Consider the following 9,431-nt stretch of genomic DNA (forward strand, 5'->3'; position numbering starts at 1 on the left):
AAACAAATCCTCAAAATTCCTGACGGGAGGCCCTTGACTTTTAATTGGACAGGTGGTTAATCAGGTGTATGTGAATAATCATTATACAGGAAACAACCCCAGGAAAACAAAACCCAACCCAACTCATGAATGTAAAAAATGTCATGTTTCCAAAATACTGCTGTTCAGCTTGCCTTTTGGAAAGGGAAGAGGCACAACAGTGGTCTTTACCAGTGTGGCACAGTGTTCTTAATTCTACCAGGTGGGAGAAACAAAAGCAGAGAATTTTCTGGCCCTGATCCACTCAGCCCCTTTGCAGAGGTCTGTGACCTGCAGTTGCTCTAGCTCACGCAGGTATTTGGCTGGACTCCATGTCTCCATAGAAGGACAAAAGTCCTGCTGTTTGCGGAGTATGTAGGTAGCAGTAGTCACGGCAACGATGATGACAGTGATGATGATGATGATGATGTTGATGCTTGTCACTGGCTGCTCTAAAACTCTGATGGATATTTGCACATAATTTTCAGCCTAGAGGTCTAGGTGCACTCTGGTAAGTGGGGCTTGTGTAGGGGCGGTCTTATCTCTGAGAGAAGGCTCCTTGGGTCAGCTGCCTGCGCCTGACCTTGGCCATGCCCAGTCTCAGGGCCAGTGGCCAGCATTTTGCTTAGGTGTGAGGCTGTTGCCTAGCAGCTCTCTATTCAAACACGTTGAGAACTGATTTGACCTTTGTCCCTTAAGACTCCCTGTGTAGGACGCTGCATCAGTGCAGTGTCTAGCCCAGGAGAGAAACTAGTTAGATACTCTGTAAATGTTTGGCTGCGGCTCCTTGTAATGAATATACAAATGGCTTCTTCTCTCAGAAAGCAACTTGCTCCTCTCCCCTTGATTCTCTGTGGGTTGTTCTATATTTTTTATTTTTGGCAGGGGGAGGTGGGGGTGTGGAACAGGCATTTGGAAAATTCCTTAGTACATTACTGGTAGTTGCTTTTTATGGGGTAGAAGACATGACCTTTAGTATAATTTTCAATAGTTCCCACTTTGAATCCTTGATCTCTGTTCCTTTTCTATAAGGATCTCCCTTGGTGTTGAGCTCTCCATTCCTAACTTGGGCGTAAGTATGAGACCTTTAAGAAAATCTTCTGGAAATTCAGGGCCTTGAGTTTGGGTGCCAAGCCTAGGATTAAACTGAATTTAGACTTATTATAGCAGTTGTTTCTACAAACTCATTTAGGAGGGAAGTGGAGAGGTCTGTTGTGTGGCTTTGTTCAATTCACTCAGCTGGAACAATGTTTCTCCTAGTCTCTTTCCCTGTATGGCTGCAGGTTACTACTGAGCATGAGATGAAATTTAAACAAGAAGTGAAAGGTAAAAGTGAAGCAGCAGCCCTCATTTACCCACCGAAGGTGGGTGTGGAACTCCAGGCACAATGGTGGGTCGTGCCTTGTGACGCTGATCTGCTAGTTCACCTTGTGGATCACCTGATCCTTCTTCAGCTTCTCTGAGTCCTGAGCCAGATGACTATGCAGCTCCATAATAAATTGCATTGGCTTTACCACGCAGATTATCTCGTCCTTGAGGCTGTGGGTGATGAAAAACAGATGCGAGTTCCAATTTGTCCTCATGGATTCCAGCCTCAGGCAGTAGTTTGTCCTCGATCTCCCCTCCTTCCCACCCAGCTCTTCTTCCTGACTACTGGCCCAGGTCAGTAGCAACTTCATGCCTAATGCCAGTCATGGATGCAACGTCCATAGACTTGCTTTTCCACCGACTCCCATATTTGTGTAGAGTTTACCCTGGATGATATATCCCTGTTCTACATCACTCATAGTAGTTCTGCTTCTCTGTTGAACCTTGATTGATACACTCTTCTTATCCTAAATGAATACCAGCATAAAAGAAATAAAAAACAGCCCACCAAGAAACAGTGGCCCTGGAGTTCAGATGTTCTTTGTACTGTCTTGGGGAACACTAACCCTAGAGGGGAGGGGGAAGGCATGATTATTTTTTTCTATAATTCATCTGGTATGTTGGCTGAACTTGTAAACTTGAACTTGTTTTATGTAACTCAAGAATTACACTATCCGTGGGAGGGGATTAGCATAGGTTCACAGAAAAAAAATAGACAGTCCTTTGCATCATAGAGCCTGATTGGATATGTCAAGCAGATACACCCAAGGCACAGATATTAAAGGACTTAAACATCTGAGGATGTAAGAGAAGTGAAGAAAAGATGAGGGTGGGGTGGAGTGAATTAAGGTAAACACGAATCATGTGCACGTTAAGTGGTTGCTGAAGGACTGTATGGGAGGTGTTTTGACATTTATAGTTTAAAAAATATCAACAAGAATATAAAATTATTTTTCAATCTCCTACTTTAACAATACCTCAAAACAAACTATTTTCATCTTCAGATACTATTTTTCATATTTATATACATTTGTTACATAGTTGGAATCACAGTGCAATAGCTTTTTGTATTTTCTTTGTTTTTCCCCTGCTTATTTTTCATATATATGTTTTTTCATTGACCTGAGTCTCAAGGGAGGCTATGAGTACTTTTAAGGAGATTTTAAACCTGTGTTCAAAAATGTGTTATGTTTTCTCCTTCATCTCATGCTTAGAATGTTTGGTTCTGAGAGGGGTATGAGCTGTTTTGGAAATCAGTCTGACAGATGATTGCTAAAGCCATGTGTAGCCAAGGTGAGTCCTAAAAAGTCAAAGCTGTTGCTAAGGAAACGGCTCGAGAGTCGTTTAGAGTATAAACTTTGCTATCGTATTTTAATTTCTTGTTACAGTCCTTGCTTACTGGACTTGATCATTTAAACAGCTCCAGTGGAGACAGAAGTGTTGTTGGGGTGATGGGTGTGGTCAGGTGGAGGGCACATCAGAAGAGGCTTCGGGGAGCAAGGAAAGTTATGGCTCAGGCCTGCTGACCTAGGAGAGCACTTTCTGTGCTTGGGGATCTGTGAATTTGAGCGAGAATTAGCTTACTATTGGGAAGGACCATCCCTGTGCCTCTGCCAACGTCTCCATCTATTGGGGCAAAGGTTCTGTAAGCTGAGGACAACCTATATATGTATGCATATTTATGCACACACACACAGGTAAAGTGAAAACTTACCTTGAACTCCAGTGCATTCAGTTGATAAAAATGGAACTGCTTGGGTTGAGTTTCAAAATAGGTGACTGAGGATTTCTTCACCCCACTTCTACCTCTACCTTTACTTCTTTTTTATTGCAGAAAGAAAAATAGCTTGAAAAATGCTAGATTAGACCCACTTTAGTTCACTCTTAATCTTATCAGGAAATTTGAAGTCTTAACATTTGAATCAGATATTTTGCATTTTTTAATTTTCATTAATTTCTTTGTGATAATAATGATCCTATAATAGCAAAATCTATAATTGCAAAATCATAGCTCCTACAATGTCAGGCCCTGTTCTAAGCACTTTACATGTATCAGCTCATTTAATCTTTTCAACAACCCTATGAGGAAGGCACAACCATAATTTTTTGATTCTAAAACATGTTTTTCTGTGAAAAATTTTAGCGCCTGTGAAAGTGGAATGCATTTTACTGTCGATGGCATGTCATAGTTTAATTGGCAGCGTTTTAAAATTTCTTAATGGAACATAAAATAATGGTATGTTTTACAATAGAGGATAGCTTAGATTCCATGAAATACAATATTACTGTCCTCATTTTACAAATGAGGATCTAGGGCACAGAGGAGTCAGGTTCTTGCCTAATATCACAAACCTTGGCATTCAAGTTTCGGAGTTCATGCTCTTAGCTACCTCGTGCCCTCACTGGATATCAGCGTGGCTTACCCTGTCCCTCCTTTCACTGCCACCAAGGGGTGCACCCTTAGCCTGGAGGCCCCCACCATTGCTGACAGTGGATTTCACACACTAAGTTGAGGTCCCTTTCCAGGAGCCCCCATGATGAGGTAGATGCCACTGCCAGGGTTTACATATGGGGTCTTTTTCATTCAGCCATTAACATTCTGCTGAGATTTACTTACTTTATTACTTTTCCAAATGAAAAGCAGTTCCAAAACAGTCTCTTGGAGATGAGGTGCAGAATAAGTTTTGATAAGAGAAGAGACTGGAAGGATATGAAATATGCTAGAACTGGTTCTGACTGACTTACAAGAGCTCTTGCTGTCTGGTTGTTAAATCATTGGTGGAAGTGTTTACATCACAGAAGTCAGCAAACACTGTGAATCAGGGCTTTCTGTTTGGTTGGCAGTCCTTTTCAGAGAGTCAGTTTATGATCCCATCACTAGATAGATGCTAAATTTTTGGATTCTAGGAAAAGCCCTCATCAGTCAAAATACAATCGTAGGCTGAGTAGTATCCCACTGCAGCAACATGGAAGATCCTAGAGATGATCTTACTAAGTGAAGTAAGTCAGACAGAGGAAGACAGTTATCACTCATGATTATGTGATTATGATATCACTTGTACGTAGAATCCAGAAGAAATGACACAAATGAACTTATTTACAAAACAGCAACAAACTCACAGACATAGAAAACAAACTTACGATTACCAAAGGGACTTTGGGATTAGATTAGCAGATACAAACTATTATATAAAATAGATAAACAGCAAGGTCCTACTGTATAGCACAGGGAACTATATTCAATAGCTTGTAATAACCTATAATGGAAAAGAATATGAAAGAGAATATATATGTATATAACTGAATCACTATGCTGTATATTAGAAACTAACACAACATTGTAAATCAACTGTACTTCAATTTAAAAAAAGATACAAAAGTAGGAGGGGAACAGGCAGGGTAAGTATGAGAAAATGAGCAGATATTCTGAAGTTTTCGTAGGAGTTTCAACACCAAAAAAATTCCTCTGTTAGTATAATTATGTCTTGTGTGTATGTATATTTTAGCTTAATTGATTTTATGATCTTAATGTCTATGACCAATGACACATATGCTATCCAGCTGAAGAGCTGTAGAGAAATCTAATTACTCAAGGAGTGAGCACTGTCCACTTTTTATTTTGCCCTCCTTGTTGAGAAGAGTGGGTAGTCAGCTGTTTGCCCAGGGAAGTGAGTGGACAACAGAGCTTCCAAGATCATCCCAGGGACAATAACTATCAGATCCTAGAAGGCAGTCCTCACGACAGAGGACATGATCAATAAAAGGTTATTGTTGAATTAAGCACTTGTGTAAGAGTTCTTACACAGTCATCTCTCTTCCACATGGGCTCTTTGGTTATTTTCTCTTTTTCTCCTTGGTGATTCTCAGTAAAACCCACAGAACAAAAATGGCTTGTGGGCTTATCATTAGGAGGAGGAAGGAGGTGAGCTGCTGTGTAGACCGTGCCTCAGCCTGAAGAGAGAAAACTCCAGGAAATACAGTAGATTGCAGCAAGGTTAAAGAGAAACCCAGAGCTGGCCAAGACCTCGGCTGCCAGCTGTGGAGCTATCATGAATTCAGCTCAGGGAATGTACCTTCATGGATTGTAGGATGGAAGTTTTAGCAGTTGGATTCTTGGCTAACTCAGAGAGATTTTGGGCTTCACAGGGGCATGATATGAAGGCTGAAAAGCAAATTCTAGATTGATCTTCCTGATACCTTCCCCCACTCACAGAAAAGGGCTGCACACAGTCTATTAACAAATTTGGCGCTCATTAATATTTCTTTGAACTGGCAGAGCAATCCTCGCTGATTGAAAATAATTATCAACCTCTCCAAATGATTAAACGACATGCTTGGATTTTCATTTATATCATCATTTTGATTGAATGATGTGTATGTGTGTGGGACTGTGTATTAACAAGGTATCTCTTCAAAGTTACAATAAATACTTGATGAGAAAAGAGTTGCCTGTTACTCAGCATAAAAGGAAAAGCAAGAAGTTTAGGATGGGTGAGCCAAATAACAAAATTAGGACCTAAAAAAAGTTATGAAAGACAGACTGTGGCAGAGATAAAGTTTCATGGGATGTAAGTGATAAACACATAGAAAAATACTAATGACGTTCCTAGCATAGCATCAGAAGATTGAAAATTCTGGTCAGCGTCAGCAAACAGGCAATGTAATTAATTTGGAACAGAAAGAATACCACAGATGTTTAAAATTATTTTTTTTCCTACTGACTCAGTCTCCTGCATATTTACAAATTGAAGGTTGTAGATTAATAGCCCCTGAGATTCACACCCAGTGGGCCCTGCTCCAGGTTTGTGTTTGCACTCACTGACACCCTTTTGGGTTCACACCATTTCCCCCAATTAGAATATACGAAAAATTAAAGCCTAAACCTGCTTTGTCTCACATTGGTCCCCTATGTGTATTCTGTTAAGGAGTCATTCAACAAGAGTAACAGACAACAGTTCCCACCAGAAACCAGAGCGTCTCACAGAGGTGGTGCTGGCTGCTCTGTCTGTGCTGAGATAACTCAGTTTGGTGCAGCCTCATCCATAACGCAATAATAGTAACTTGCTTCCACCTGCTTCATTTGAATTCTGATTTTGCTGCCTGTCCCCATCTGGATTAGCTCCACAAACTTTAAATGCTAGAGAAAAGATTATGCAAACGTGGAAGTTTGTCACACTCTGAGGACATTTTCTTTCGCAACTCCAAGCAGTAGGCAAATGTTTCACAGAGAGGTAAACTGAGTCACTGAGATGTTTTGCTGGTGGTTTACGATATCCTGGCCAGTCAGAGGCAAAAACAAACACCGGAATGTTGGCCAGAGTATAAAATTCTGCAGGTTAGTGTTAGAGCATGATCCTCTTCTAGGTTGGTATTTTTGGTTTTTTTTTCAGTGCTTGTTAACTGTGAAATTTTTCTGAAAGGGCAGTCAAAGACAGAGTAGCCCGCATGGTCTGGAAAGAGCCAGCTCTACAGAGGAAGGTCCCGTCTTAGACCCACCTGGAAGCCTCTCCTTCAGAGAGTGCTTGCTGGCTGATAGGATGCCAAGAGAGCTTCAGTCATGGATTGTGGTGAGCATCTCAGGTGGTTTAAAGGGCAGCAGAAACGTGGCAAAACCTGCCAGACCCTTTTTAACCTGCAGGATTCATCCCGCTCCTCTGGCTTGAGACACCAAGTTTCATGTGGCGTCTATGCATGTATCAGCCATTCCATAAACACTGAAATCAGATATAATTTGCCAAATCGTGAGTTCCTAGATAAAACCTTCTACTTCTTTGCTTTGAAAGCCAGTCCTTCGTTCTTTTTCTATGAAATAAGTTAGCAAAATGGAATATGGTGAGAATAGACTAAAATGTACTAAAAATAAAATGCTCTCATCTCTAAAAATTATGTATTCACAATTTAAATGTTATCTTGACTTAGATATGAGTTTTGTCCACATTTACTTCAAGATGCAGAAGGCATTCTGACACATAGATTCAAAGAAGAAGGTACTCAAAGAGACTCTGAGAAATCATCCATCCACTTAGTCACCAGAATAGAAATAGATACAGAAACCAGGTATAAAAATAATGTCTGGGAGTCTCTGGCCTACAGCAAATACATTTGGTTGTTGCATGTAAACTGGTCCTTCCCCCATTGCTTCTATGACCCCTGTTAACAGTTCCCGTCTCCTTTTATTCTCCCCCAAGTCACAAGTTTAGGAGAATATTAGCAATTATCTTTGACAGACCCACTAACTTAGGTTATGTTTACATAACAACTAGAAATTGTTTCGGGAAGGAATTCACAAATTGGAGTGGAGGCATTAATTTCTTCTTGTAAGAGCCACTTCTTCTTTACAGAATGTTTCATCAGAATGTTTATTTCAAACCAGTGGGCTCAGCCTAGTTAAGGGGTGTTTTCCACATAAAAGCCTCATGGTTGGATAAGAACTGGACTCACCCAGGATGTCCTAAAACTGTCTTATCTTTTAACACATTTCCTAACTCCCTTTAGACAAAAAGAGGAAGCCAAAACAAAATTGGGGCTAGCAATATGGTTAGGAACATAGGGCATCGGCATTGTGCTGGGGACACGCATTCCTGTGAAAACGAAGGAAATGCAAAGGAGAGAATCATGACATTTCATATTATTCAGAGCTGCAGGGACTGAAAACTAATCTAATCTTTGTTCTTCTACAGGTGTGGGAACTGGGACCCACAGAACAAAGCAACTGATCGCATTTTCTAAAAACACTTGGCCTATGATCCAAGAGCTGATTGAAACATTTCAAGGCAGATTTTTCTATATATTCCAGGAAAACACACACACACACACACACACACACACACACACACACACACACACACACACACACACACACACACACACACACGAAATATCCAATATTCTTTTTCATTCCAAAAGCCAATCATTCATATTGCTGGAAATCTTTTCCTATATTTCTCTCAAGTTTCTCATGCTTGCTTATTTATGACAAAAAGGTTTACTTTTTGGCAAACTGTCTTGGGTAGCTGCATATTCTGAGACAGGACGTGGAATCTGGCTCTGGTTAAAGAGACCCTAATTCTGGCTAGAGACAAATCTGTCACTGCCGTTGTGAACCTTCACATTTAGCCATTTGCCCGTGACTCAGAACTGAGGACTCTAGCACACTGGAGTTAGAATCCTAACTGGGACCACGTTCTCTAACACTCCTATGTCCCTGACTCAGTCTGACGGGTAGAGAGGCGTGCTTTTTGGTTTTGATTAGTGTCTTTGGTGGCAGTTTAAGCTTGCCTCTTGCTCTTTCAGCAGATCCACAAGATTGTGCTTACTCTCCCCTTTTTCCTTTTTTTGGAATCTAAATTTCCTAGTCATGTAAAATTGTCTGTTTTTCAGCTTTCTGTCCCACCCCCACCTTTACTCTAATCCCCTAATCCCATTTAAGCAAAGTATTGAATTCTTTTTTCTTTTATTTTCTCCCTGTAGTTTTCCAGCTGTCTTGGGAAGTTTACCCGTTTTACCAAGAGTTAAGTTGCTTATTTGGGCTTTGAAAGGTTAACATCTTCTATGAGACTGGTTTCTCTCACTGTTAAATACTAGACTCCTTGAAAGAGGTCTCTCCGTAGTCAGTGCTTAGTGTCTTCACATCTCATTAATTCCTCAACCCATCAGTCTGGCTTCCACCAACGCCGTGCAATTAAAAATGCTCTCTCACCAGCATCCTCCCAATCAGCCAGTTCAATGGCCCCACTTTTCCTTGTCACCCTCCTTGACATTTATGCAACATTTGATACAGTTGACCAGCCACTCCTTATTGAAACTCTTTCTCTTCTCAGGCTCTTTTATTTCATCAGCTCTTGCCTCTCTAAGCTTTCTCCTTTGGCCTCCTTTGCTGGTTCCTCCTCCCTTTTGATGTTGTTTTTCTAGGGGATCTATTTATGGCTGGCTTACACTGCACACCCTCTCTCTGCTCTATTGGTCTCAATAATCCCATGTGCCTTAAAGAAGTTCTCTGGCTTATCGTGTCTCAGCTGAACTCCAGCTCATGTTTTCTAGAGCCT

General features: G+C 40.9%; 1 long non-coding RNA gene across 2 annotated transcripts; it reads left to right on the plus strand.

The window, feature by feature from the left end:
• Positions 1–463: 463 nt before the first annotated feature.
• LOC140697741 (uncharacterized) lies at positions 464–1,903 on the plus strand. Of its 2 annotated transcripts, none has more exons than XR_012075049.1 (3): positions 464–529; positions 1,051–1,090; positions 1,279–1,903. It is a non-coding gene; the product is annotated as an uncharacterized lncRNA (long non-coding RNA). The 2 variants fall into 2 exon arrangements; XR_012075050.1 differs by having other exon boundaries at positions 1,302–1,903.
• The last annotated feature ends 7,528 nt before the right edge of the window (positions 1,904–9,431 follow it).

The sequence above is a fragment of the Vicugna pacos genome, chromosome 8, assembly GCF_048564905.1.
Source record: "Vicugna pacos chromosome 8, VicPac4, whole genome shotgun sequence".
In the NCBI taxonomy this organism is placed as follows: Eukaryota; Metazoa; Chordata; class Mammalia; order Artiodactyla; family Camelidae; genus Vicugna; species Vicugna pacos.